Source organism: Hylobates moloch, unplaced genomic scaffold, assembly GCF_009828535.3.
Source record: "Hylobates moloch isolate HMO894 unplaced genomic scaffold, HMol_V3 SCAFFOLD_20, whole genome shotgun sequence".
NCBI lineage: Eukaryota > Metazoa > Chordata > Mammalia > Primates > Hylobatidae > Hylobates > Hylobates moloch.
The window spans coordinates 22,126,706-22,154,020 of NW_026652295.1; the positions used below are offsets into that span (position 1 = coordinate 22,126,706).

Here is a 27,315-nt window from a genome sequence, read left to right on the forward strand (position 1 = left end):
AGACTATCAGAACTTGAAGATAGGTATTTTAAATAATCCAGTAAGAAAATAATAAAGTAAAAAGTAAGAAAGAATAAACAAAGCCTTCTGGGATTATATAAAGTGACTGCAAGTACAAATTGTCAGTATTATCAAGGGGGAAGAGAGATCAACAGTTTAATAAATCCGTTTGAGAAAATAATTGATGGAAACTCGCCAACTACATTAAGAGCGTTAGACATCCAGATATGGGAGGCCTAGCAATCCCAAGAAAAATACATTACAGAAAGGAATTCAAAGATATATTATAATCCAAATGTCTACAGTCAAAGTGAAAGAAAAAATTTTAAAATTAGCAAGAGAAAAATGTCTACTCACTTATAAAGGAAATTCCATCGGACTAACGGCAGACTTTCCAGCAGAAACCTTATAGGTCAGAAGAGGATGGGACGGCATTTTCAAAGGGCTGAAAGAAAAAAAAAAAAAAACTGTTAGCTGAGAATTTTATATCCTGCTTGAATAATCTTCAAAAATGAAAGGGAAATAAAGTCTTTCCCAGAAAAGCAAGCACTGAGAGAATTTCTCACCATGAGACTGTCCCTACAGGAAATGCACAAAAGGTTATTAAACATAGAAACAAAAGGTCAATTTTACTATCATAAAAACATATAGAAATATAAAATTCACAGCTCATATGAAACAGTCATACAAAGGAAGAAGAGGCAGGAATCAAATGGCAACATGGCAGAATTTCATCAAACCACAAAGAAAAAAAGACAGAAATGGAAATAAACAAAGAATGTATAAAACAACTTGAAAAAAACAATATGACAGGAAAAAAGCCTTACATATTAATATTAACCTTAAATGTAAATGGCTTAAATGCTCCACTAAAAAGATATGAAGTGGCAGAATGAATATAAAAAAAACATGATCCAACTATATGCTGCCTTCAAGAAACTCACCTTACCTATAAAGATATGTAGACTGAAAGTGAATGAATGGAAAAAGGTATTTCATGCAAACAAAAACCAAAAGCAAACAGGAGTAGCTATACTTACATTAGAATAAACAGATTTTAAATCAAAAGCAGTAACAAAAAAAGATGAAGAAATTCATTATATAATGATAAAGGGATCAATTCAGCCAACAATCTTAAATATATATGCACCCAACATCAGAGCACCGAAATTCACCAAACAAATATTACTAAACCTAAAGAAAGAGATAGACAGCAATGCAATAGTGGGTGACTTCAACACCTCATTCACAGTACTAGACTGATCATCAAGACAGAAAATTAAAAAGAAACATTGGACTTAAACTGGACTTTAGACCAAATGGACTTAATAGCCATTTATACAACATTCTATCCAACAGCTGCAGAATATACACTCTGCAGAATATATATCAGCACATCAAATATTCTTCAAGATAGATAACCTCTTAGGCCATTAAACAATTCCTAACAAGTTTTAAAAAATCAAAATCATATAAATTATTTCCTCAGACCACAGTGGAATAAAGCCAGAAATCAATACCAAAAGGAAATTTGTAAACTAAGCAAATGCATGAAAATTAAACAGTATGCTCTTAAACAGTCACTGCATAAATGAAGAAATTCAGATGAAAATTTAAAACTTTTATTGAAACAAATGAAAATGAAAACACAGTGTATCAAATCCTGTGGATACAGAAAAAGCACTGCTAAGAGGGAAGTTTATAACATTAAATGCCTACATAAAAAGGTGAAATACTCACAAACCAACAACCTATCATTGCACTTCAAGGAACTAGGAAAACAAGAACAAACCAAATCTAAAGTTAAAAGAAGAAAAGAAATAACAGAGATCAGAGCAGAACTAACTAAAATAGAGACCAAAAAATTACAATTGATTAATGAAAGGAAAAGCTGATTCTTTGAAAAGATAAAATTGACAAATCACTAACTGGACTAACCAGGAAAAGAGAGGTAATCCAAATAAACACAATCAAAAATTAAAAAAGACATAAGTGATAGCATAGAAATACAAAAGATTATCAGAGACTATGATCAATAATACATTCATAAACTAGACAACCTAGAGGAAATGGTTAAATTGCTGGAAATATACAGTCTCTCAAAACTGAACTAGGAAGAAATAAAACTCCTGTACAGAATAGTAATGAATGGTGAGATTGAATCAGAAATAAAAAAATCTCCCAACAACAACAACATAAAACTAGGACCAGATGGATTCATAGCCAAATTCTACCAAACATACAAAGAATAACTACCAGTCCTCTTGAAACTATTCAAAAATAATCATGGAGGAGGGAATTCTCTGTAACTCATGCTATGAGGTCAACGTCACCTTGATATCAAAACCAAACAAGGACCCAAAAATCAAAACTACAGATAAATATCCCTGATGAACATAGATCCAAAAATTCTCAACAAAATACTAGCAAATTCAACCCAATATCACATCAGAAAGATAATACACCATGATTAGGTGGGATTTGTTCCAGGGATGCAAGGATGATTCAACATATACAAATTGGTAAATGTGGTACATCACATAAACAGATTAAGGACAAAAACCATATCATTATCTCAACAGACACAGAAAATGCATTCAATAAAATGCAATATCCTTCATGGTAAAAATCCTCAACAAACTAGGCATAGAAGGATCATATCTCACCATAATAACGGCTATATACAACAAACACACAGCCAACATGATACTTACCAGGAAAAGTGGAAAGCATTTCCTCTAAGAACAAGTACAAGACAAGAATCCCCACTTTTGCCACTATTATTCAACATAGTACTGGAAATCCTTGCCAGAGCAAAAGACACGGAAAAAAAATAAGACATCCAAATTGGAAAAGAGGAGGTAAAAGTATCCCTATTAGCTGATAATATAATCTCATAGCTAGAAAACCCTAAAAACTCCGCTGAAAAACTCTTAAATTTGATAAATGAATTCAGAAAAGTCTCAGGGTACAAAATTACCATACTGAAATTAGTAGTGTTTTTATACACCAATAACAATCTAGCCAAGGACCAAATCAAAAAGGCAATTCCGTTTATTATAGCATTAAAAAAAAACAACCTAGGAGTATTTTTAACCAAGAAGGTGGAAGAGCTCTATAAAAATAACTGCAAAACATGGATTAAAGAAATCACAGATGGCACAAACAAATGCAAAAACATCCCATGCTCATAAATTGGAAGAAACCAATATTGTTAAAATGGCCATACTACCCAAAGCAATTTGCAGATTCAATGCAATCCCTATCAAATTACCAGTCATTTTTCCAGAATTAGAAAAAAAACATAAAATTCATATGGAACCAAAAAAAGACCCCAAATAGCCAAAGCAATCCTGAGAAAAAAGAATACAGCTGGAGGCATCACATTAGCTGACTTCATTTTTTTTTTTTTGGGGACGGAGTTTCACTCTTGTTGCCCAGGCTGGAGTGCAATGGCACGATCTCAGCTCACCGCAACCTCCGCCTCCCAGGTTCAAGCGATTCTCCTGCCTCAGCCTCCCTAGTAGCTGGGATTATAGGCATGTGCCACCACGCCTGGCTAATTTTGTATTTTTAGTAGAGATGGTGTTTCTCCATGTTGGTCAGGCTGGTCTCAAACTCACGACCTCAGGTGATCCACCCACCTCGGCCTCCCAAAGTGCTGGGATTACAGGCGTGAGCCACTGCACCCGGCCCACACATTAGCTGACTTCTAATTATACTATGAGGCTATAGTACCCCAAACAGCATGGTACTGGTATAAAAATAGACACATAGATCAATGAACAGAATAGAGAACCCAGAAATAAAACCCCATACTTACAACTAACTGATCTTAAACAAGGTCAACAAAAATATATACTGGTGAAATGACACTCTATTCAATAAATGGTCCTGGGAAAACTAGTTAGCCAATGCAGAAGAATGAAAAAGTCAAAAATCTATAGATACTGGTAAGGATGCAGAGAAAACAGAATGCTTATACACTGTTCATGGGAATGCAAATTACCACAACTGTTATGGAAAACAATGTGGAGATTCCTCAGAGAACGGAAAGTAGAACTACCATTTGATCCAGCAATATCACTACTGGATATATACCCAAAGGGAAATAAACAATGTATCAAAAAGATACCTGCATTTGTATATTTATCATGGCACTATTCCACAAAGCAAAGATATAGAATCAACCTAAGGGTCCATCAATGAAAGACTGGATAAAGAAAATGTGGTGTACATATATGTATACTATGGAATACTACTCAGCCATGAAAAAGAGAATAAAATTTTGCCTTCTGCAGCAACACAGAAGGAACTGGAGGCAATTATTTTAAGTGAAACAACACAGATGCAGAAAGGCAGATGCTGTATGTTTACACCTATAAGTGGGAGCTAAACAAAGGGTACATGTGAATATACAGAGTGGAATAATAGACATTGGAGACTATAAAAGCTGGGAAAATGGGAGGGGAGCTTTAAGGGCTGAAAAATTACCTATTGGGTGCAATGTTCACTATTCACGTGATGTGTACATTATAAGCCCAGACTTCACCACTATGCAATATATGTGTATAAGAAATCTGCACTTGTAACCCCTAAATATATAACTATTTAAACAAGTTTCAAGCTGGAAAAGAATGTACTTAACATTTAATCCAGTTCTCGATTTTACACATGGGTAAATTGTGGACCAGTGATTTGTCAAAGTTCATATAACTAGTTATAAAATAAATCACGGGTACAACAGATTTCTTTTGGGTCACAATCTAATATTCTTTCTATAAAATAACATTGCTGCCCTGATGTTTTGGTGGTAGCGATGTCTGATTTAGTATTTGGTGTGGAGGCTTTATGTAATATTCTTTGATAATGCATTGACTACTATATCATAAGATACATGGCTCTTAGATCAAGCCCAATCACAAATTATACAAAATCTTCTTCAGTGGCTGGTAGTTCCTGGAATAAAGGGACGTTTGTGTAGGTTAAAGAGATGGAGAGGTGCTCCATGCCTTTCTTAGCTTGGACAGCTGTGACAAATTTAGCATAGGCTAAGTGTGTTCGACAATAATAAATTATTTCTCACAGTTCAAGAGGCTCAGAAGTCCATGATCAAGGTGTCTGTTGATTTGGTTCTATTGATGGCTCTCTTCCTGATGTGCAGATGGCTATCTTCTCCTTGTATCCTCACAAGGAGGAGAGAGAAATCTCCTATCTCTTCCTCTTTTCCTAAGAGCATTAATCCTATCATGAGGGCTGCATTCTCATGACCTAATCTAACCCCAGTTACCTCCCAAAGGTCCCACCTCCAAGTACTTTGGGGATTAGGATTTCAACATATGAATTTTGGTGAGACACAAACATTCAGATCATAACTTTGCCCATGGAAAAAAAATTCCACCATAGACCAAATTCAGGGTCATGTGAGAGACAGGAAAACGCTTAATGTACGAAAGTATTGCTAATGGTTACCAAGTTCATTCATTCCTGTAAACACATTGGCACTCTAACACCATGTACAAATGGCCAGAAATTCATAATGGGTGATATGGTTTGTATTTGTGTCCCCACCCAAATCTCATGTCAAATTGTAATCGTCAGTGTTGGAGAAAGGGCCTTGTCAGAGGTGATTGGATCATGGGGGCGGATTTCTCCTTTGCTGTTCTCATAATAGTGAGAGAGTTCTCAGGAGATCTGGTTCTTTAAAAGTGGGGAGCACCTCCCCTGCTCTCTCTTTCTCCTGTTCCAGCCATGGAGAATGCCCTCCTTCATCTTTGCCCTCTGCCATGATTGTAAGTTTCCTGAGGCCTCCCCAGCCATACTTCCTGTACAGTGTGTGGAACTGTGAGTCAATTAAACCTCTTTTCTTTATAAATTATCTAGTCTTGGCCTGGCACGGTGGCTCACACCTGTAATCTCAGCACTTTGGGAGGCCGAGGTGGGCAGATTACCTGAGGCTGGGAGTTTGAGAACAGCCTGACCAACATGGAGAAACCCTGTCTCTACTAAAAATACAAAATTAGCCGGGTGTGGTGGTGCATGCCTGTAATCCTAGCTACTGGGGAGACTGAGGAAGGAGAATCACTTGAACCTGGGAGGCGGAGGTTGCGGTGAGCTGAGATCGCACCATTGAAGTCCAGCCTGGGAAACAAGAGTGAAACTCTGTCTAAAAAAAAAAATTATCTAGTGTCAGGTAGTTCTTTATAGCAATGCAAGAACAGACTAACACAATGGTCAATGGTCAGGAGAGCCTTCTTTTTTCATTTGTCAAAATGTTTAAGTTCAAACTTTTATAATTATGATTTTCTTTTTTTTTTTAGACAGAGTCTCACTCTGTCACCCAGGCTGGAGTGCAGTGGTGCGATCTTGGCTCACTCAAGCTCCACCTCCCGGGTTCACGCCATTCTCCTGCCTCAGCTTCCCGAGTAGCTGGGACTACAGGTGCCTGCTACCACGCCCGGAATTTTTTTGTATTTTTAGTAGAGACAGAGTTTCTCTCTGGCCAGGATGGTCTCTATCTCCTGACCTCGTGATCCACCCGCCTCGGCCTCCCAAAGTGCTGGGATTACAGGCATGAGCCACCACACCTGGCCGATTTTCTTTTCTTTTTTTAAAAAAAATTGCTATTTACTCTTTTTTTTCTGAGTATGAAAGTAACATATGCTGTCTGCAAATGTGCTGAGAAACTGAAAATGAAGAAGGAAATACCACTCTGAGCAATATAGTGAGACCCCATCTCTAAAAAAAAATTAGCTGGACATAGTGCTGCATGCCTGTAGTCCCAGCTACTCAGGAGGCCAAAGTAGGAGGATCTCTTGAGCTCAGGTGGTCAAGGTTGCAGTGAGCCATGATTGTGCCACTGAACTCCAGCCTGGGCATAAGAGAGAGATTTCATCTCTTTAAAGAAAGAAGGAAAGAAGGAAGGAAGGAAGGAAGGAAGGAAGGAAGGAAGGGAGGGAGGGAGGGAGGGAGGGAAGGAGGAAAGGAGGGAAGGAAGGAAGGAAGGAAGGAAGGAAGGAGGAAGGAAGGAAGGAAGGAAGGAAGGAAGGAAGGAAGGAAGGAAGGAAGGAAGGAAGGAAGGAAAATAAAAATCAGCTGTAATCTCATCACTCAAAGAAAGAAAACAATCCTAAAGTTAAGTATTTCTAATATTTTAGAATATGCATAGCATAAGTACATGTTCTTTTTTCCCCCAAATGACAAAATAATTCTCAGAGAGTTCAAATTAAATAAATGTTTTATGGTAATTTAATTAACATTTCTTCATGCAAGAACTAAAGTTACAGATATAGAAATGCTCAAAATATAACACTAAGGCTGGGCGTGGTAGCTTATGCCTGTAATCCCAGCACTTTGGGATGCCCAGTGTAGGCAGATCTGTTGTGGCCAGGAGTTCAAGATCAGCCTGACAAACATGGTGAAACTCCATCTCTACTAAAAATACAAAAAAATTAGCAGGCATGGTGATGTACACCTGTAATATCAGCTACTCAGGAGGTTGAGACATGAAAATCGCTTGAACCCCAGGAGGCAGAGGTTTCATTGAGCTGAGATCGCACCACTGTACTCCAACCTGGGTGACAGCATGAGAGAGACCCTGTCTCATATATATACATATTTCATATATGTGAGATAAAGGCAGCATATGAACATTTCTAGAATTTTATACTTGATTCTGGTGAGAGAAAATAAAAACGAAATATTTTTGTAGCCAACAGTTGACTTTAGAAAGGAGTTTGGAAATGTCAGGCATACTTACAGGACTGCATTTAATATTAAAGTACTGTTGACCAGTCACTCCCAGATTTAGGTTTAATGGCCACTTTTTCAATGTTTACTGGACAGATTTCTCACCAGTCAAGAGGTTTCCACCATACAAGTTATTAATGAAGTTTGCCAGTAGCAGGGTGCTCATTGTATTTAGATTAGCTGCTCCACTCTGAACATATTCTCAGAGATAGACGCTATCACACATCCTCTCTTAAACAATCCAAATGACTTCCATTGGCTTAGATCCAGTTATTTCACCTCAAATAATCTTTGCACTCCTTAGAATACCTTTATAACAGACAGAATACAATTTGCTTCAAATAAGACACCTTTTGAAAGAGTACAATCTAATTGAACTGTCTTGAATGTCTTTATTCTAGGCAGCCTCTATTACAATATCTATTTTTACATACACTTTATTTTTCCCATTTTCAAGCTGATTAAAATTGTGAAGCATTAAGCAAAATTATTACACCTTTTGCTTTTCAATATTCTAGACAATTCAAATGATCAACTTATTTTTCAAAATTTATAACAAGAAGGGGAAAATAAATTAATTTCTGTGTGCATATATTTTCTTCTTAAAAATGATAATACATCAGAATGCAGGACTGATGAAGTTCTGTATATTAAAAAATGCGGATTGTTTTCAGAATATAAAAATATTCTTTTTTTCCCTTTCAGATATGGCTTCCTTCAGACTTTATTTTTAAAAAATATTAATTTAGGCTTTTCTTTACTGTCTTTACATTTTTAAGGCAGTGCACTAAAATCACAAGCCACTGGTATTTATTGGATTCATTACTATGAAAGGACAGAATTCAGAATAATATAGTATAAAGTTTGGAATCAGGTTCCATTAGTGAGCTTCAGTCCTTGCCCTGTTCTTTTTATGACACTTTCAGCTTGACATCATTGATTCTCATCCTTTCTCACTTTCCCTCCAGTGAGTCTACTCCCTCTTCCAAGTTTATTTCTCCTTACAGCCCATTCCTTAAAAGGCTTAATCCATATATATATATATGTATACACACACACACACATATATACACACACACATATATATACAAACATACATTATGTATATTGATTGTTGTGCAATTAACAAAGACATGAATAAATTATCACTGTGAAAGATTAAAACCATACAGCACCATGTAGAATAGAATGCCTAAGTCACTCTCTCACTAGCCACAAGTTCGATTTTCTTAGCAGAGCTATGTCCTGTTAATAATCTAGGATGAAGATTTCTATCTTTTTTCTGTTCATGTACCTATACATGTATCACTTTAAATAAAAATGAAACCATGATGCATTCATTGTTCTGTGACATGTATTTTCATTTAACAGTAAATTTTGGAGCTTGTTTCAGATTCTTACATGAGCCAATCTCTCTCTCTTAAATTGTTATATACCATTCCATGTATTTGACATTTGATATTTTATTTAAATCTCTCCTCTTGATTTACATTTAGTTCTTTTCTGATTTTTTGATGGTTTAAATAATACACAGCTAATACTTATGTGCATATATTATTATGCACATACAATTCTTTGGGATAGATTCCTTAGAGTCAAACTCTGAATCAGAACATAAATATTTACATTTTGATAACAGCTGAGAAATGGTTCTCAAGTTAGTTTACATACTCATCGTCATTATAAGAAAATGCCTATTTTTAAAAATCTTCACCAGTACGGAAGATTAACACTAGTATTAGTCACAATTCAGTCAGGATAATAGAAACCATGTCAGTTATTTAAACAGAAAGAATACAATACAAGAAATTAGTTAAACAGGTTTTGGAAAACTGAAAAGGCAAAATAACAAATAGGAAGTGTTAGTCACTGCAAAATGAAACTACAACCCCTTTTTAATTTTAAAGAAATGAAGGAAAGAGCTTAAAACAATTATCACCTAGGCTGGGCACGGTGGCTCACACCTGTAATCCTGGCACTTTGGGAGGCTTAGGTGGGCGGATCACTTGAGGTTGGGAGTTTGAGATCAGCCTGGCTAACACGGTGAAACCCCGTCTCTACTAAAAATACAAAAATTAGCCAGGCATGGTGGTGCATGCCTTAATCCCAGCTACTCGGGAGGCTGAAGCAGGAGAATCACTTGAACCTGGGAGGTGGCTGTTGCAGTGAGTCGAGATAGCACCACTGCACTCCAGCCTGGGCAACAAAGCCAGATTCTGTCTCAAAACAAAAACAAAAACAGAAACTATTATCACCTTACACCTTTGAGTATGGACCTTACAGAGCTGGGACCGAGACCAGAATGGAGGGGGTGCCGGCTCAGTTGGTAGAAGAACATAAAAAAAAACCCAAATTGCAACATCTGAAGAGTTGAAAATGTCTGGTTAAAAATAAATTAAATAAATAAATAAACGAGGCTGGGCGCGGTGGCTCACACTTGTAATCCTAGCACTTTGGGACACCAGGAGTTTGAGATCAGCCTGGCCAACATGGTGAAACCCCGTCTCTACTAAAAATACAAAAATTAGCTGGGCATGGTGGCAGGCGCCTATAATCCCAGCTACTCGGGAGGCTAAAGCAGGAGAATCACTTGAACATGGGAGGCAGAGGTTGCAGTGAGCAGAGATTGCACCACTGCACTCCAGCCTGGGGGACGAGAGCAAAACTTCATCTCAAGAAACAAACAAACAAAACTGAAACCAACTGCTCTACTGGAACCAACTGCTCTTTCCAGAATGAAGAACTATGGTTGTAGTAATGTTACAAAATACAACATGAAAAGCAAATCAACCTGAGAATAACAACTAAAATTGAAGGAAGTTCTGCAGAATCTAATTCAAGGATAAAATCAAATGAACTGTATGACGCAGGAAGGTGCTGGAGCAGTCTGAGCCCTAAAAAAGGCCCAAGACTAATAAACTAAAGCCTTCTTCTAGTGAAAAGACCAATATGGAGAACTTTGTAGGAATTGAATCAAATTTGAGAAGGACAGGGTTAAAATAGGGGGACAGAAAGATGATCAAAGTAAGGGTTGTGCTAACTTTTAGTGCAGAGACCAAGAGTAAATATTTCAGGCTGTGCTAGCCGAAGTCTCCATCACAACTACTCAGCTCTGCAATTGCAGCCTAAAAGCCACCAAAGGCAATAGGTAAACCACTGGCTGTGGCTGCATTTTGATAAAACATTATTTACAAAGCAACTGGTGGGCCAAATTGTCCCACGGGTTAATGTGTTGGAAGGGAACAGACAAGACAGTTCTCAGGAAGCATAAAGACATATATTAATTATTTTTAAAGTAATAAAAGTGGAAACTCTGAAGTGGTGAAGCTAAAATTTCACTTGACCCAGTATTACCTCCTAAAAATACAAAAAAAAAAAAAAATCATCTCATTTTAAAACAAAGGAAAGGGGGAAAATAATAAAAATGGAAGAAAGGATTGTGATCAAATTTTATAAAAAGTTATAATAAGAATAAAGTACATAATAATATACATCTAGACAATTGTGGAGTCTTGCTAAGTAAGCAACAATGAGGAAGGGGCCTAGGGTTGGGGAGAACAATGTTTTGAGAAATGGCTAATCACAGACAACCTGCTGGCACAACATCCTGTTCCCAAATGCCTGCCTCCACATGTAGCCCCAGCAGCATGACCTCATTCCTCCTGTAGCCCCTACAGCATGACCCTGTAAAACTTTCCTCCAGCCCCTGCCTCTTGGCAGACAGCCTTGTCTCTGCTGTGCTGCCCACTGCACTCTTGCAACGTATCTTTGTACTTTAATAAGCCCCTCCAGCACAACTCTATAAAACTTCCCCCCAGCCCCTGCCTCTTGGCAGACAGCCTTCTCTCTGCTGTGCTGCCGCTCATTGCATTCTTGCAATGTATCATTGTACTTTAATAAATCTGCCTTTCTTTACTCATTACTGTCTTGGTCTTTTTTTTTTTTTTTAAAGACACAGTCTCACTCTGTCGCCCAGGCTGGAGTGCAGTAGCTTGATCTTGGCTCACTGCAACCTCTGCCTTCCAGGTTCAAGCAATTCTCATGCCTCAGCCTCCCGAGTAGCTGGGATTACAGGCACATGCCACCACACCCAGCTAATTTTTTTTTGTATTCTTAGTAGAGACAGGGTTTCACTATGTTGGTCTCAAACTCCTGACCTCCCAAAGTGCTAGAATTACAGGCTTGAGCCACTGCGCCCGGCTCTTGGCAAATTCTTTTACTGTCCATGATGATGGCCCCAGCCAGTTGTACCTGTGACAGCAATGAAATCACAGGGAACGATATGTTCAGAAAAATATAACCTGATACTTTTAAATGAGATAAAAGAAATTAGAAAAAAATATAAAAATTAAAAATCTATAAACACAAACAAGTATCAAATTAGAAAAATTCCAGAATAAGTCATTTGAAATAGGGAAAATTTGAAGAGATGTGATAGAATCCAAAAAAGAAATCAGAAATTACAGAAGAAATTTCTTGCAATAAACACTACATTAAAGGCATATAAGAGAGAATAAACAGAATGGTTGATACCTTAAAAATAAACAGAAAATATAAAGAAGAATATTTTTCAGTTAAAAAAAAATTTAAGAAAGTGATCAAGATAGAAAAAAGACCAAAAAAGAAAAAGAAAGCCAAGACATATATATGTGTGTGTGTGTGTGTGTATGTGTGTGTGTGTGTGTGACTGTGTGTGTTCTTGAAAAAGAAAACCAAAGCAATAGAACGAAATAAAAACTAAAGAACATGATTCACAAACATGTTTTCACCATGAAATCAATCTAAAAATACATATGGAGATGTACATTCTGTACCTTGGAAAACTGACCCAAATAACAAAGACCAATATACAGTCCAGGAAATTATTGGACTTTAAAGAAAAAGTTTTATGTATATACATGTGTATACAAACACACACACACACACACACACACACACACACACACACATATACAGGCACTTAGACAAAATGAAGACTAAGTCACTTACAAAAAATACAAACAAAATTATATTGTCATCATGCTTTATACCATATGTCAAAGGAGTAACAAATTTAAGTTACTCAAGAAAATGTGAGTTAGAATTTTATCTAGTCAAAATGACCTTTGGTTCTAAAAGCTATCAATGAAACTTTATGAATGTTCAAGAACTCAGGCAATATTGTTCCTTGTGCTCTTCTGTATTAGTCAGGGTTCTCCAAAGAAACAGAACTAACCAAAGAAAGATATAGATAGATAGATAGATTATAGATAGATAGATAGATTATAGATAGATGATAGATAGATAGATAGATAGATAGATAGATAGATAGATAGATAGACAGATAGATCTTCATCATGAGAAATTGGCTCACAACATTATGAAGGCTAGGAAGTCTCACAGTCTATGATCTGCAAACCGGAGAACAAGGAAAGCTGGCGGTACAATTCTGTCAGAGTCCAAAGGCCAGAGACCCAGGGCAGCTGATGATGTAATTTCTAGTTGAGTCTGAACGCGTGAGAACTGGAGGGAGTTGGGGGAAGATAAGAGAGGACAGGGAGGGTACAAAGAGATGACCTTGGTCTAAGTCTCAGAGTCTGAAAACCTGAGAACCAGAAGCTCTGATGTTCCAGGGCAGAAGACGGATGTTTGAGCTCAAGAAGACAGAGAGTTCTCCTTTCAGCCTTTTTGTTCCATTTGAAACCTCAAAAGATTGGATGAGGCCTGTCCACATTGGTGAGTGTGGACTTCCTTTACTCAGTCCATCAATTCTCTTCTCAAGACATCCTCAGACACAAACCCAGAAATAATACTTTACTAGCTGTTTGGCTGTCTCTTAGTTCACTCAAGTTTAAAATTAACCATCACACCTTCCTACAGAACCTCCTAGAGAACAAGTTTCAGGAACTGAAATGATTGCAGAGGTATTCAGCAAAGGACTGGGAGGTCTTCAAATGTCACATAATTTTGAAGACCAAAGAAAAAGTACCTAAAAACAAACATCAAAAAGGCAGATTATTTTCAAATTTGCGATAATTAGACTAACAGCTGAATTTTTATCAGCACCAGTAGATACCAGAGATGATGGAAAAATATATTTAATGAGTTAGAATAAAGGAATTGTAAACCATGAATTCTACCCCTAGGGGAAATAACTTTCTTAAGAATAATTTATAATGAAAGAAAAGACATTTTTAGGCAAACAAAACTTGAGAGTTAGCCACGAAAAGATCCTAACTAAAGGAATTTCTAATGGCAGAAGAAAGTGATTCCAGGTGGGTGGTCTGAGATTTAAGAAGAAATGAAGACCAAAAAAAGGTGGTAAATGTGTTGGTTTATCTAAACAAACATGGCTGACCCTTGAACAATATGGGTTTGAACTGCCCAGTTTCACTTATATGTAGGTTTTCTTCCATCTCTTCCACCCCCAAGACAGCAAGACCAACCCTCTTGTGTTCTTCTTCTACCTCAGCCTACCCAATGGGAAGGCAATGAGGATGAAGACATTTATGATGATCCACTTCTACTTAATAAATAGTAAATCTATTTTCTCTTGCTTATAATTTTCTTAAAAACATTTTCATTTCTCTTGCTCACTTTATTGTAAAAATATAGTATGTAATACTTATATAATACAAAATATGTGTTAATCAATTGTTATATTATCGATAAGGTTTCTGGTCAACAGTAGGCTCTTAGTAGTTACGTTTTGGGGGAAATCCAAAGCTATATGTGGTTTTTGACTACATAGGGGGTCGGTACCCCTAACCCTCTGCTTTAACAGGGTGCTTTAACAGGGTGCTTATGGGAGTCTGCTGAAAGATAGCTATACCAATTTGATTATTAACTTTTTAAGGCTAGTTTACATTTTGTTCAAGGGTCAATTCTATAATCAAAAATTAATTGTATAATGCAACACTAATACTATGTCAGGTAGGAAAAAACCCAGAATTTTAACATCCAAATAATACTAAAACACTGAATAAAAATAGCAACTAAGTCAGCAGAGTTTGGGAATGTGAGGACATGAGCCACTCACTGGGGGATGGGGCGAACCACTTTAGTATTTAAAGGCAATTGCAACATACTTGAGTTTTTGTTTCGTCAGGCTGTGCATAGTGTACATATTTTATAAAATTATTATATATATCTTCGTATTAATACAAACAAATCTTTAAAGGAAAAACCACAAATCTCAATGGCTGATTCAGGTCAGTAATGGTATTCTTTAGAAAGGTAACTGAAAGAGATATTTCTTTCTCAATCTACTGTCAAATTTATCAGTTGTGATATACTAATAAGATAGTATGACTTTTTTCCACAGGTCCTGATGTGTTTCATGCTGTTCAAGGCAAGTATAAGAAAAAAACATTAATTTTATCTTTTTTTCCTTTGAAAGTTTCAATTGGAATGAAACTCAAGTCAAAATGATATAGAGAATTAACTACTTTCTTTATTTGATATGGGATTTTCCCAGCTAATATCTAGCCTCTTTTTTCTATATATTAAGATAATTACAGTCATTAGCAGTACATTGTGGTAGAGATACTATCACTATCATAGTTTCATATGAACATTTTCATGGTACCTAAAGTCAGAAAATGCAAAAGTTTGTCCTCAGAGAGCTTTAATGCAATGATATATTAAGTCAGCACTTGGCATGAGAAGGGAGGAGCGGAGACAATGGAAAAAAGAGCTCGGAAGCTTTAAATGTAAATGAACGTTAATCATGAAAAACACTGATTAAAGTGTAATGATATAAAAGTTAATCTAGCTACTATGCAATTAACTCAAAATTACAACCATATATTGTATGTGTAATCACATCCTAAGAAACATATTACATTTAAAAAAATGAAACTGCTTTAACAGGGTGCTTATGGGAGTCTGCTGACAGATAGCTATACCAATTTGATAATTAACTTTTTAAGGCTAGTTCACATTTCGTGTTCCTAATTAATGCCTACTTAATTTTTGATACATTCTATATTAGGTTAAGTGCCAATTAAACACTGCAGGCTCTAAGAGTAAAAAAATTCTCAAAACCTCAAAAACATGTGATTTTATCCTTAGATTGCTGTACAGAAATCTATTCAGTGACTATCACTTTCTCACTAACAACCTAATAAATTCATCCTTGAATGAAAGTATTAAAAAATAAAATATGATTGGCTGTGATGACCTCATGAATTCAAGTGATTGAGATTATCACTCTGATGATAGTTTCTAATTATATAGTCACTTGTAAATGTTTATTTAAGCAACTTTCACAAAATCCACTAATAATCTCTGCACAGTTTCATCAGATGTACTAAATTATGTCTTCATCTGCAAAGGAAAGTAGCAGAGCCCAGGCTTGTAATCCTATCCAAGAACACTGTGGAAGACAGAATGCTGAGTGCACACCAGACCGGGAATCAGAAGACATCGAGTGAAACACCAAGTTTCTGTTTAATCTTAAGCCTCAGTTTCCTTCTTCATGTAATGGGAATGGCAATGTCCACCTGAAAGCGGGGTTGTTAGGATTAAATAAACATGTCTGACACATAGCAGACAACATGTACAACAAACAATATTCATACTTAACCTTTGCCCCAAAAGTAACCTAAGTTTTTTGAATGTACAAGCATGTCCCTGCGATTCTCCTAACAGTGCTGTGATTGATACTTTTCTTCCCATTTTACAGATGAGAAATCTCAGGTACAGAAAGCTAAAGTAACCACCTACCAAATGTCACACAGCTAGTGACTGGTAGAGCTGAGTAATGAAACCAGGTAGTCTGGCTCCAGAACCCAAGCTCCTAACCACTATGCCATACAGTTCAGTAAAGGTTGACTGGATCCGCAAGTAATTTTCCCATCACTGTTCTCTGCAGTGTGGCTTTGATTCCTAAAGTGGTGTGCTCTTAAGTCTGCAGGATATTGAATGTTGTGTACCCTATGCTTTTATCAACTCCTGAATAATGAGGCAAATTTTCCTAAATCTGCAATTAGAAGTACCTTAAAGAAAAAAAAAATCAGAATTAACACATTGTAAGCAAATTTATTTATATATATCATGTATATTATACTTTTAAGTAAATTTTTATTAAAGTATCACATATATAATAAAATGCACAAATTATTAGTGTATAGCTAAGTGAATTTTAAAGTAAACACATTCAGGATCCAGCACTCACATCAAAAATAGGTCAGAAGTCCACCTTTTCTCACTCACTAAATAAGGTTGATTACTGTTCTCTAAGGTTGATGACTATTCTGATTCCTAACATCATATATAATTTTTTGCTTATTTTTGCAATGTATAAATGGAAACATACCTTATGAACCGTCTTGTCTCTTTTTCTGATTTCATTGGGTTAATATTGAGTTTGTGATATTTATTCATTCCGTTGTACCTAGTTACATCTCATTTTTTCTCGTTGCTCTATAACATTATATGAAGATGCCGCAATTTATTAATCCATTCTATATCTCAGGTATGTATATGTCCATCTTCAGTAAATACTGCCACTGATTTTTACAAAAGAGTTGTACCGGTTTATATTCCCACAAGCAGTTGCTCCATATCCTCATTAGCACTTACAACTATCTTTCTTCATTTTAGTCATTAAGCTTCAATTTGTGGTAGCATTTTGCTGTGGTTTTAATGAATAATGGTTTGAAGAATTTACATTTTTACAGGCAACTTTGCTGTCTTCATTGTGAAGTTTTTGTTCAAAACTTTCCATTTTACTTGAGTGTCTAACTTATTATCGAGTAGTTGGTTGTGTGTGTTGCAAATAATATTCCTCACTCTGTTATGTTTCCATTGGTTTAACGATGTGGTTTAATGAACAGTAATTACTACTTTTAATGTAATCTACTATCTTTTCCTTATTGAGTAGTGTTTTTTTTACCTGTTTAGAAATCTTTTCCTACTCCACGACATAAAGTTATTTTAACTGCTACTTTCTGGAAGTTTTACTTTACCTTTCACATTTAGCCTTTCATTCTACTTGAAACTGATTTTTATGTGAGGTACAGATCAAAATTTGTCTTTTAGAATGTAAATATTCAATATGCCCAGCACCCTAAAATCCCAAAACCTCTGAAATATTGTCTAATAAGTTAAGGGTCAATTTATATCTTTGATTTTTAGGGGCTAATTATTATGTTTATTTTCTATTTATTTATCATTCGCCAATAGCCACGCTATTTTTCTTAGCATAACATCTTATCTTGTTGAAAATTTTTTTCCACATGATTCTTCTTCAAAAATGTCTCATTCTAGGCATTTTGAATTTTGATACAGATTTTAGAATTATTTGCCAATTTTCACATACACACAAAAAATCTGTGGAATTTTTATTAGAGTCACATTAAATCTTTAACTCAATTTGTGAATAAATGACATTGTTATAACACTGGGCTACTTAATGAGAAGAGTATTATTTCAATTTATTTATATCTTTTTAATTCCTTACAATGAAATCTTTGGTATCTAGAACTCATTTTTACATCTTTTCTTAGATTCATTCCTATATATTTGATAGTTTTGGTCCTTTCATAAATGGTATCATTTTTAATCAAATTTTTCTATTTGCTTGCTTCTGATATATATAAATTAATTGAGTTTTGTATAATGAACTTATATCCAACTACCTAAGCTGTAATTAATAATTAGAATTATTATTTTAACTTACCTGTAGATTATTTGTAAATTTTTATTAATAATATTATATAACCTCAGAGAACTATAGTTTTATTAACTCTTTTGCCTTTTTTATGAAGAGACAAAGTTGATTTTAAATCAATTTCCTTAAAGTTGATTTTCCCTTCATTTTAGTTTCTGTATTTGTTATATTTTAGATGCATTTTTGGTAAGCACTAAGGAATTATGTTTTATTTGTTTTTATCAAGTCTGATTCTTGCTTAGTTTTTAGTACACCACCACTTGGCTACTGTGTTACAACATCAAATTATCTTGGCTAGTGATCTTCAAAAAACACAGACTCTCAATTCATATACTCCTTGTCTCTGTTTTATCTGATATTTCTGATCACTTGTTATATCTTAAAGTTCCTTCCTTCCCTCATTTGTTTCAAATATGACACACTCCTCTGGTTCTTCTCTATACTTTCAACAGTTATTTTTCCAGCTATTTTTTTGGCTCTTCTTGTGCCCATGCTTGAAGCAGCAGGATTCTCTACGTGTTGCATCTGTAGTCTATTGCTCTTCCCATTCAACTTGCTCTGCTGTGGGGTTTTCATTTGTGCTTACATATTTATTTTCTCCCTGATACTGGTAACTTCTAAACATATATCTTTACTTCTGATCTGTCCCTACAAATCTTATAAAAAGATTTGTCTGCTAGCTATAAAATCTACTTGGACATTGCACACACATCTTATACTTAAGTTGGTCATAATTATAATAATTATTATATTTTAAGATCTACTCCTTCATCTGAACTTCTGATTTTATTTAATGCACACATAAATCTATTAATAACTAAAACAATGTAAACTAACCTTAGGTTCTTTTTAATACGCTTGGTCCTGAAACTATGGAGCTCTTTGTATGGGTAAATTCTTGCATGGGAACCCAATTTGTAAGTTAGGGAAAAGCAGAGCTGTACGTTTTCAATGTGTTGAAGTGTATGTTATTTGGGGAAGTGGCTGCAGAGGTAGAACATGGATTCCCATTTCTTTTGGCTTCCTTTTTACAACTGATCATAGTAACAACTGTAAAAATGCAGTCATAAAACCACTTACCTAAAAATAATTTACTCTGGCACCATACTCCTTAATTGGGAATACCACTTAACATTTTATGATGTAATTACAGCAAATACTCCTATTTCCCCTCTCTCGCACACGACAAGCTCTTTTTCACGTAAATGTTTCTTGGTTTTTCAGTGTCCTTGGAATCCTTTTCCCTTTTTCTCAATTGGTAACTCTTTTTCACTTTTTAACAAGTCAACTAAAGTGCAACCTTCTGTAGGAAATCCTAATCCTATGTTACAGTCAAAAGGTATCTCAGTATGTTTTTATAAGAGTCTGCGGAAGCATGAAAATCACTGTTGAAATTATATGAAAATTAGGCTTCAAATTCCTCAAAGACAGGGTGCAGGTCTTTGTTATTTCTTTAGTGTTTAGCAGAGTGCAATAATTATGGTGAATGTCAATAAATGTTTATTGAAATGTTGAACTAACCTGCCTTGTAGTGCATAGACTTCAAAAGCCAATATAAGAAAATTGAATATTTAGTAAAATTGACTTATAGATTGCAAAGAATTTTCAACTCAATTTAAAAAATTTGATTTCCACAAGAATTTTACAAAATTGAAATCACAACTATCATCCTGATTTACAGGTGGAAAAAAAAAAGAGGAAGCCTGGAAATGTATGAGTTTTCTACCACATATCTAGTTAAAAGCAATACCAAGTAAAGTTCAAAACTATGTTTTTAGAATATGAAACTGAACATTTCCTAAAGTCTATCAAATTTTTATTCATTGTAGGATGATCAAGATTTGTGGGGAGTTTCATGTAGTATTACTTTTGCCTTCCAAACAATTCCTTGCAGGTTTTAATGATGTGTCAGTGTACTGATAATATCCAAGGAAGTAAATTAATCCTATCTTACTATAATGTCATTGCATTAACATACAATTTTATCTTCGTCCATTCTTTAAGATCTCAAAATGCTTAACTTCCTCTTTTCAAATACTCTCACATGTGTACGATAATGAGGCCTATAGTAACTTGACTTTGTTTCTATGGAATTTATTTTCCTTGTTACTTATTTCCAGCCGTAAGTACCATACGGAAACTTCTCCCTGAATGTATCCCCTCTGCCTCAGTCCATGTAGCTTTGAGCCCTACTTAGAGCCTTTGTTTTCTTAGACCCTTTCTTTAACTTTGGTGACCAATGTTTTTACGCTGTACCTTGTCTTGGAGCTCCTCCATGTTCTTCTCTTGAATTACGCCTCTATTCATACAAGTTGCAATTTTCTCTAAAGATCAAGAACCACTTCTCTGACCTCCCCATTGGTGTTGTTTCTATATTTAAATGGGATATTTTACCTTGCTTTATTTTTTTTCTTGCTGTTCTTAATCACATTTATCACAAGTGGTCAAGTAGTTTATGTGAATAAAAGAAAAATACTTGACTTCAGTTTAAATTTGGGCATAGAATTTTAGATGGCCATAATTGTTGCTGTGGAAAGTTTTGCCCCAGAACGTTTTGAAAAAAATATTTATTGGAACCCAGATTTAGCATCAACTTTCATGAGAATCACAAGTTTATTACTGTTCTGAAACATTTGGCCTGCTTTAAAGCCAAAAATCGGTGTACTGTAGATATTTTTATTTATATAAATTATCTACAATTATTGCTTTATGCATATTTTCAAGATAAAACAGGAATTTTAATAATATTGAGCTATAGCATGATAAATATATCAATTTAAAATGCTTAACTTGATTTGAATCTCTTTGATTAGATATCTTCTTGCTACTATTGCCTTAAAAAACTTTATTACAAAGTAAAACCTCTATTAATTACTATTCAGTGCTAGAAAAATGTTCTAAGGCACTTATTTTTTTGCCATCAGGCCAAGTCCAATCATTCATTTGACTAAACTGAACTACACTAAAGCAGAGACTTATCTTAATGACCACAGTACTTCCATTACATAGAATAATCTCTCCCATGAAATCAGTATTCATAAAGACTTGCACAATGACTGAATCTTAGCTTTCTAAGAAAAAGAAATAAATATCAATATTGGATAAATCTTAAGAAGTCTACTTACTAAAGTTTGTCTTAAAGTTTCCTTTTAATTCTTATTATATCAATTGAACTAAGTTGATGAGGGAGATGAAAGGAGAAAGGTGATAGTTTAGATCACTTCATATTGTTCATTAACCATCAAATAATTAGATTAATATTACATATATGTTCATGCATATGTATACATATACATATATACTTACTAATCAAATAATTAGACTAATATTGCATATGTTTATACACACACATATAAATAAAATATATGTCTTGTGTTGAAGAGTCAGGTTATGCTATGTTTTTTTTTTTTGAGACGGACTCTCGCTCTGTCGCACAGGCTGGAGTGCAGTGGCGCAATCTCGGCTCACTGCAAGCTCCGCCTCCCAGGTTCACGCCATTCTCCTGCCTCAGCCTCTCCGAGTAGCTGGGACTACAGGCGCCTGCCACAACGCCCGGCTAATTTTTTGTATTTTTAGTAGAGACGGGGTTTCACCGTGGTCTCGATCTCCTGACCTCGTGATCCGCCCGTCTCGGCCTGCCAAAGTGCTGGGATTACAAGCGTGAGCCACCGCACCCAGCAGGTTATGCTATGTTAAATAAAAATATTATGAGTTTTTTCTTTTGGAGCTGAACTGAGAATTATTACCTGATTGTGTATGTCTTGTGTTGAAGAATCGGGTTGTGCTGTATTCGTTTATTTTTTATTTATTTTTATTTTCATTTTTTAAGACGAAGTCTCACTTGTTACCCAGGCTGGAGTGCAGTGGTGCAATCTCAATTCACTGCAACCTCCACCTCCTGGGTGCACGTGATTCTCCTGCCTCAGCCTCCCAAGTAGCTGGAATTACAGGGACCTGCCACCATGCCCAGCTAATTTTGGTAGTTTTAGTAGAGATGGGGTTTCACCATGTTGGCCAGGCTGGTCTTGAACTCCTGACTTCAAGTTATCCACCTACCTCAGCCTCCCAAAGTGCTGGGATTACAGGCGTGAGCCACCACGCCTGACCAGGTTATGCTATAGTAAATAAAAATATTATGAATTATTTGGAAATTGAATTGAGAATTTTGACCTGATTTGTTGGATCAAAATTTTAGCCTAGTGGTAGGCTAAAGATAAAGGACAATTAAGCATGTCCTTTCTGAGTAATTATGACTTTTCAGTTCACAAAGAACAATTTATTAATGTCACATTTGGATCAGGTTAATTAAAGAGACAGACTAAATAAGTGCTGTGCCACAGAGCATCTATATAGGCTCTGCCAGGCCCATGGTTTGCATTTGAAGAATAAGATTCAGTGTTACAGTTAATTGCAAATGATACTACTACTTTGAGGGCCATATTAGACACACAGGCTAATGAATTTTTTTATCATAGCTTTTGTATCCCCAGAGGGTCCTAGTTGCAGTAATAAAAGCAAAATCATAGTCTTTCTTACCTCATAAACGTAGTTTACATCCTTTGTATATGTCTTACTAGTTGAGTGAGTTTAGCCAACTTATATAACCCCTGTAGATCCACTAAAAAAGTAGATAAATAAGACTAACTTCAAAGAGTCTGAGCTGATACAGCAACAACAACGAAGTGTGGACTGGCAACTTATCCCATGGGAAAAATGTTCTATAAGTGCTGCATATTTTATTCAATAAATGTTTGTAGTAATTAATACAATTGGGAATTCTCTCACTGAACTTCTCTCCACTGTTCCCATGCATATATATATATGCATAGTGCTTTGTCACTATGCATATATATACGTCCTTTATTTGAACATGACATCAAGGATTGATGTCTGCCTATCATGTGAAGGACATAAATATATAACATTGTACCGGTCTTTTATCTGGTCCTCATTTCATGTAAAACTAACCTTCTATTATTAACCTCTGGTCACATATTTTTATCTTTGTTAATGTAAGCCAAAAAAAATTGAATTTGCACGTTAAGATAATATAATTAGAAATAATGAAGTTACTATCAGATTATTATTCAAGCAGAATTATTCCAAATTGATTGAAAAGAGAAATGGATATAAGCAAAAAGATGAGAACAAGGACTGGAAGAGTCAAAGGGCATCCAGTATGTTTTATTAGTATTCATGCAGAGTTTTCATGATAATGTATTAGCTTTTTATATAGTTCAAGCTCCTGATTTATTTTCGATACAAATAGTCAAGAAATTTATACATCCTATTGCATTGTTTTGCAGATAATTCTATAGACTTAGTGGACTGAGTCCAAGGGGGTATGATTTGCAGCAGAAATTCAAGCATAAAAGTCCCTGTTGCTAGCATCCCCAGCAACTTTAAAACGGGGCTGTAAAATCTCAGCCCTTGTCCCAGAAAGACTATGGGTCATGGTGGAAGGAAGAAATAGTGAGGCAGCTTTATATATCTGTGTGTGGGTGGAAGCTCTTTCTATTAATAAGCAGGCCTTTAATCTCCAGAGCCCATTTCCCCAGCAGTCAATTCACCTAGAAAAATAAAATGTCATTTAATTGGCAGAAAAATTGCTTAAATTCTGTGTGACAAACTCAAAGAAATACATTCTGTATATGGAAAAGCAAAGAGAAAAGGATACAAATTAAATGTCAATTCTAAAGATGATTAAAATGTAATAATATACAAAATTCAGCTAGTTCCTTAGTAATTGACACAAAATCATATAACTTTGGGATATATAATCACAATCAAATTAATATTATAAACTTAAAAAATAAATTGCTTAAAATTGATGCTTAGGCTCCATTGTGTTGACAGCTATCTACTCAATCTATAGAGAATGCTAATTTGATAGGAATGACTTGCATTGAAAAGTCAGTTCAGATTTTGGGTTAATTGGCATCCACTTAACTTGTGAAGTCTACCTTGTTAAATATAAATGTAAAAAATTAATGCCAATAGATGTGAGAAAACCATTTGACACAAGGCGGCAATTAACTACAGTATATAAAACCAAAATTCAAAAGTCTGGAAGTTGGTAAAGATGCAAACTTCTTTACTTGCCCTTGAATTTACAAATCAATCATACGTCAAAATGAAATGCAAGAAAATAACCTGCCAAATCGTATATGGGAGAAATCAGAAAATCCAGAGGAAATGGAAGTGCAAAGATTGTAACAGAAAAGAATGAAATAATGATGAAAGAAGTCCAGATACTCTCAAAAAAGTCATGTACCTGTTTTTAGCTTATATCAAATACTTAAATTTATTATTGCTCAACATCTCTGAAGATTCATCTTTTAGGCATCATGCTTTTGTTAATACCAAGTCATATTACATAGGTATATTTTAGTCTAGAGGATTATACTAATGAAAAACTTTAGTACTAATAATTATAATAGCATGTTTCTTCTCTCTTTTCTTTCTGGATCTTTCATATTTCAACTCAGTGTATACTAATTCATGGTCTCTTGAATCTGAACCAAGCACTGTAGTGGTTACTGGGCAAGTCTCTCTCCTAAATCAAATATCTACATGATACAAATGAAAGGGTTTAAAAATTTCTGGGGGACTTATTCTGTTGACAATTTCTCAGTACCCAATGAGGACAAATGCAAGTAAGTTTAAATCAGGAAAGATGATCTGGAGCCAAGTATATAAAGGACCTTGGCAAGGGGTTCTGAGGAAGCACAGAATAGTAAAATATGGACTATAGCTGCAGTTAAGGGCCCAAAAGCTTTTATTCATTTTGGTGTTACCTCAGAGCCATGAGATTGAGAGAGGTTAAAGAATTTGTGAAATGAACAAATTTGAAACGAGTAAGACACAGTTCTGGCCTCTAAAGAATGTTTAATATCCTATTTTTTGATATTGTAATGGTAGATGTGATCACTCGTCTGATTTAGTGCACTGTTAAGACTGTAAGTTCAAGCTTTAATTCACCTAGTACAGATCCTAGCTCTGCAGCTTGCTCTGGTTGACTGTGTACATTACTGAAATTGTCTGTCCTCAGTTTCCTCATGTTTAAAATGGGATTAATAATAGTACCTATCTTACAGGAATTTTATACGGATAAAATGTGATAATGTGTCTATAGATCTTAGAGTAGTGCCTAGGATATAATAAGAAATCACTATATCATATGTTTACCTCCCAAGCAGATCCTAGGTTCCTTTAGAAAAAGAAACCCACATTCATCGTAACGTGTATCAAAAACAGAGCATTTATCTACTTTTGCAAGACTTATCTTTCTTTCATTCATTCAAGAACTGTTCTTTGTGTTCTTCTTACCCTTCTGTAGGGTGTTTGAGACTGGAATGCCAGACAAGCATGGCCTCTTCTCTCACTGAAATTATAATCCACTGGAGAAATACAGACAAGTCAATGAGTAATTTTAAAACAGTGAGTATACATTATTGTAAGAGAGGTCCACAGTGTTGTGGGAAAAGTTGAGAAGATATCCAATTTAAAAGTCAGTTTTCAGGAGAATCATACTGCAGAAAATGACTTTTGACTTCACATCTAGTAGAAAGGGCAACAATGGGGAGAAAAACTACTGCCAACAGAGAGGATAGTATGCCCAAAGTGTAGGACTAAAAATGGATACGCTATAAGAATATGCTTGAGAAAAGTGAAGAATTGTAAATATGAGGTGAACGGGAGAAAAAGAGGAAAAGTGGGGAATGATATTGGAGTGGGAGGCAGGACTCAGATCATTCAGGACTTTGTTAGCCACACTGAGCATCTTTGACATTATCCTAAAGGAAATTAAGAATACATTAAAGGGTCTAAGCATGAGATCTATGTGACAAGATTTGTATTTTCTTAAGACTATTTTTGCTGCTTATAGAGAATGGAGTGAAGGGAACGTGAGTAGAAGCAAAGGTAACCATGAGAAGACTCTTAAGAACCACTGGAAGGACATAATGTGTCCTCACTATAGAATGGGCAGAGGGATTAGGCAAAGTTTGGTTTTGAAAGTTATTTAGGATGTCATATTATTATGCATCTTGAATTAATTTGATATGCACAGTAACAGAACAGAGAAGGACAATCAAATGGATGATAGTATTCTTGAGCATTTATTTTGTCTCCAGTTGCTCTATGTGTATCCTCGCATTTCATCTTCAAAAACTCCATGAATGAGAGATAACATTACTATTTTCACTTTACGAGATGAGAAAAATAAGGTGCATGCTCTAGTTAGGTAACTTTCCCAGAAACACATAATTTGCAAATGGTGGAGCCAGGATGCAAATCCAGATGGAATAACTTCAGAGCGTATTAATTAACTTGGATAGAAAGAGGCAACTTAAGAGGGGCATTATTTGGGGGCAAAGAAGATGGTCATATTTGAGACCTGACAAATATAAGAAGGTTGTAGGTTAAATAAGTGAAGATAAGGAGGGAGACAGCGAAGCACAGTGATAAAGAACATCGTTATGAAATCAGACGTGGATTGAGACCTCACTCTGTCAATTATCACCTCTGACAAGGAGCAAATTACTTAGTCTCTCTGGGCATTACAGTACCTTATGTATAAAACAGATATAACAATAGGGATGTTGGGAAGATTAAATGATAGAATTCCTATAAAACACTTGAAAAACAGATTGGTTGCCCTATACTCCATTTTCAATTAATGTTACTACTGTACTTACTACTATTTTGAATAGGTTGTTAAAACAGGAGTTATGAATTCAGGGAAAAGTCCCCCAAAAAGGATTGTCTTAGCTTATTCATTCAGGCTTCTATAACAAAATACCATAGAGTGGGAGGCTTATAAACAACAGAAATTTAACTCTCACAGTTGTAGAGGCTGGGAAGTCAAAGACCAATGTGCCAGCAGATTCAATGTCTAATGAGGGCCCATT

The 27,315-nt window shown here is 35.3% G+C and overlaps 1 long non-coding RNA gene across 1 annotated transcript in view; it reads right to left on the reverse strand.

The window, feature by feature from the left end:
* Window positions 1-414: 414 nt before the first annotated feature.
* The window catches only part of LOC131382159 (uncharacterized), a 325,239-nt gene continuing 298,338 nt past the window's right edge, over window positions 415-27,315 (reverse strand). Inside the window, exon 4 of the long non-coding RNA XR_009211397.1 lies at window positions 415-445. This is a non-coding gene — a long non-coding RNA (uncharacterized LOC131382159). The remainder of the gene's footprint in view (window positions 446-27,315) is intronic.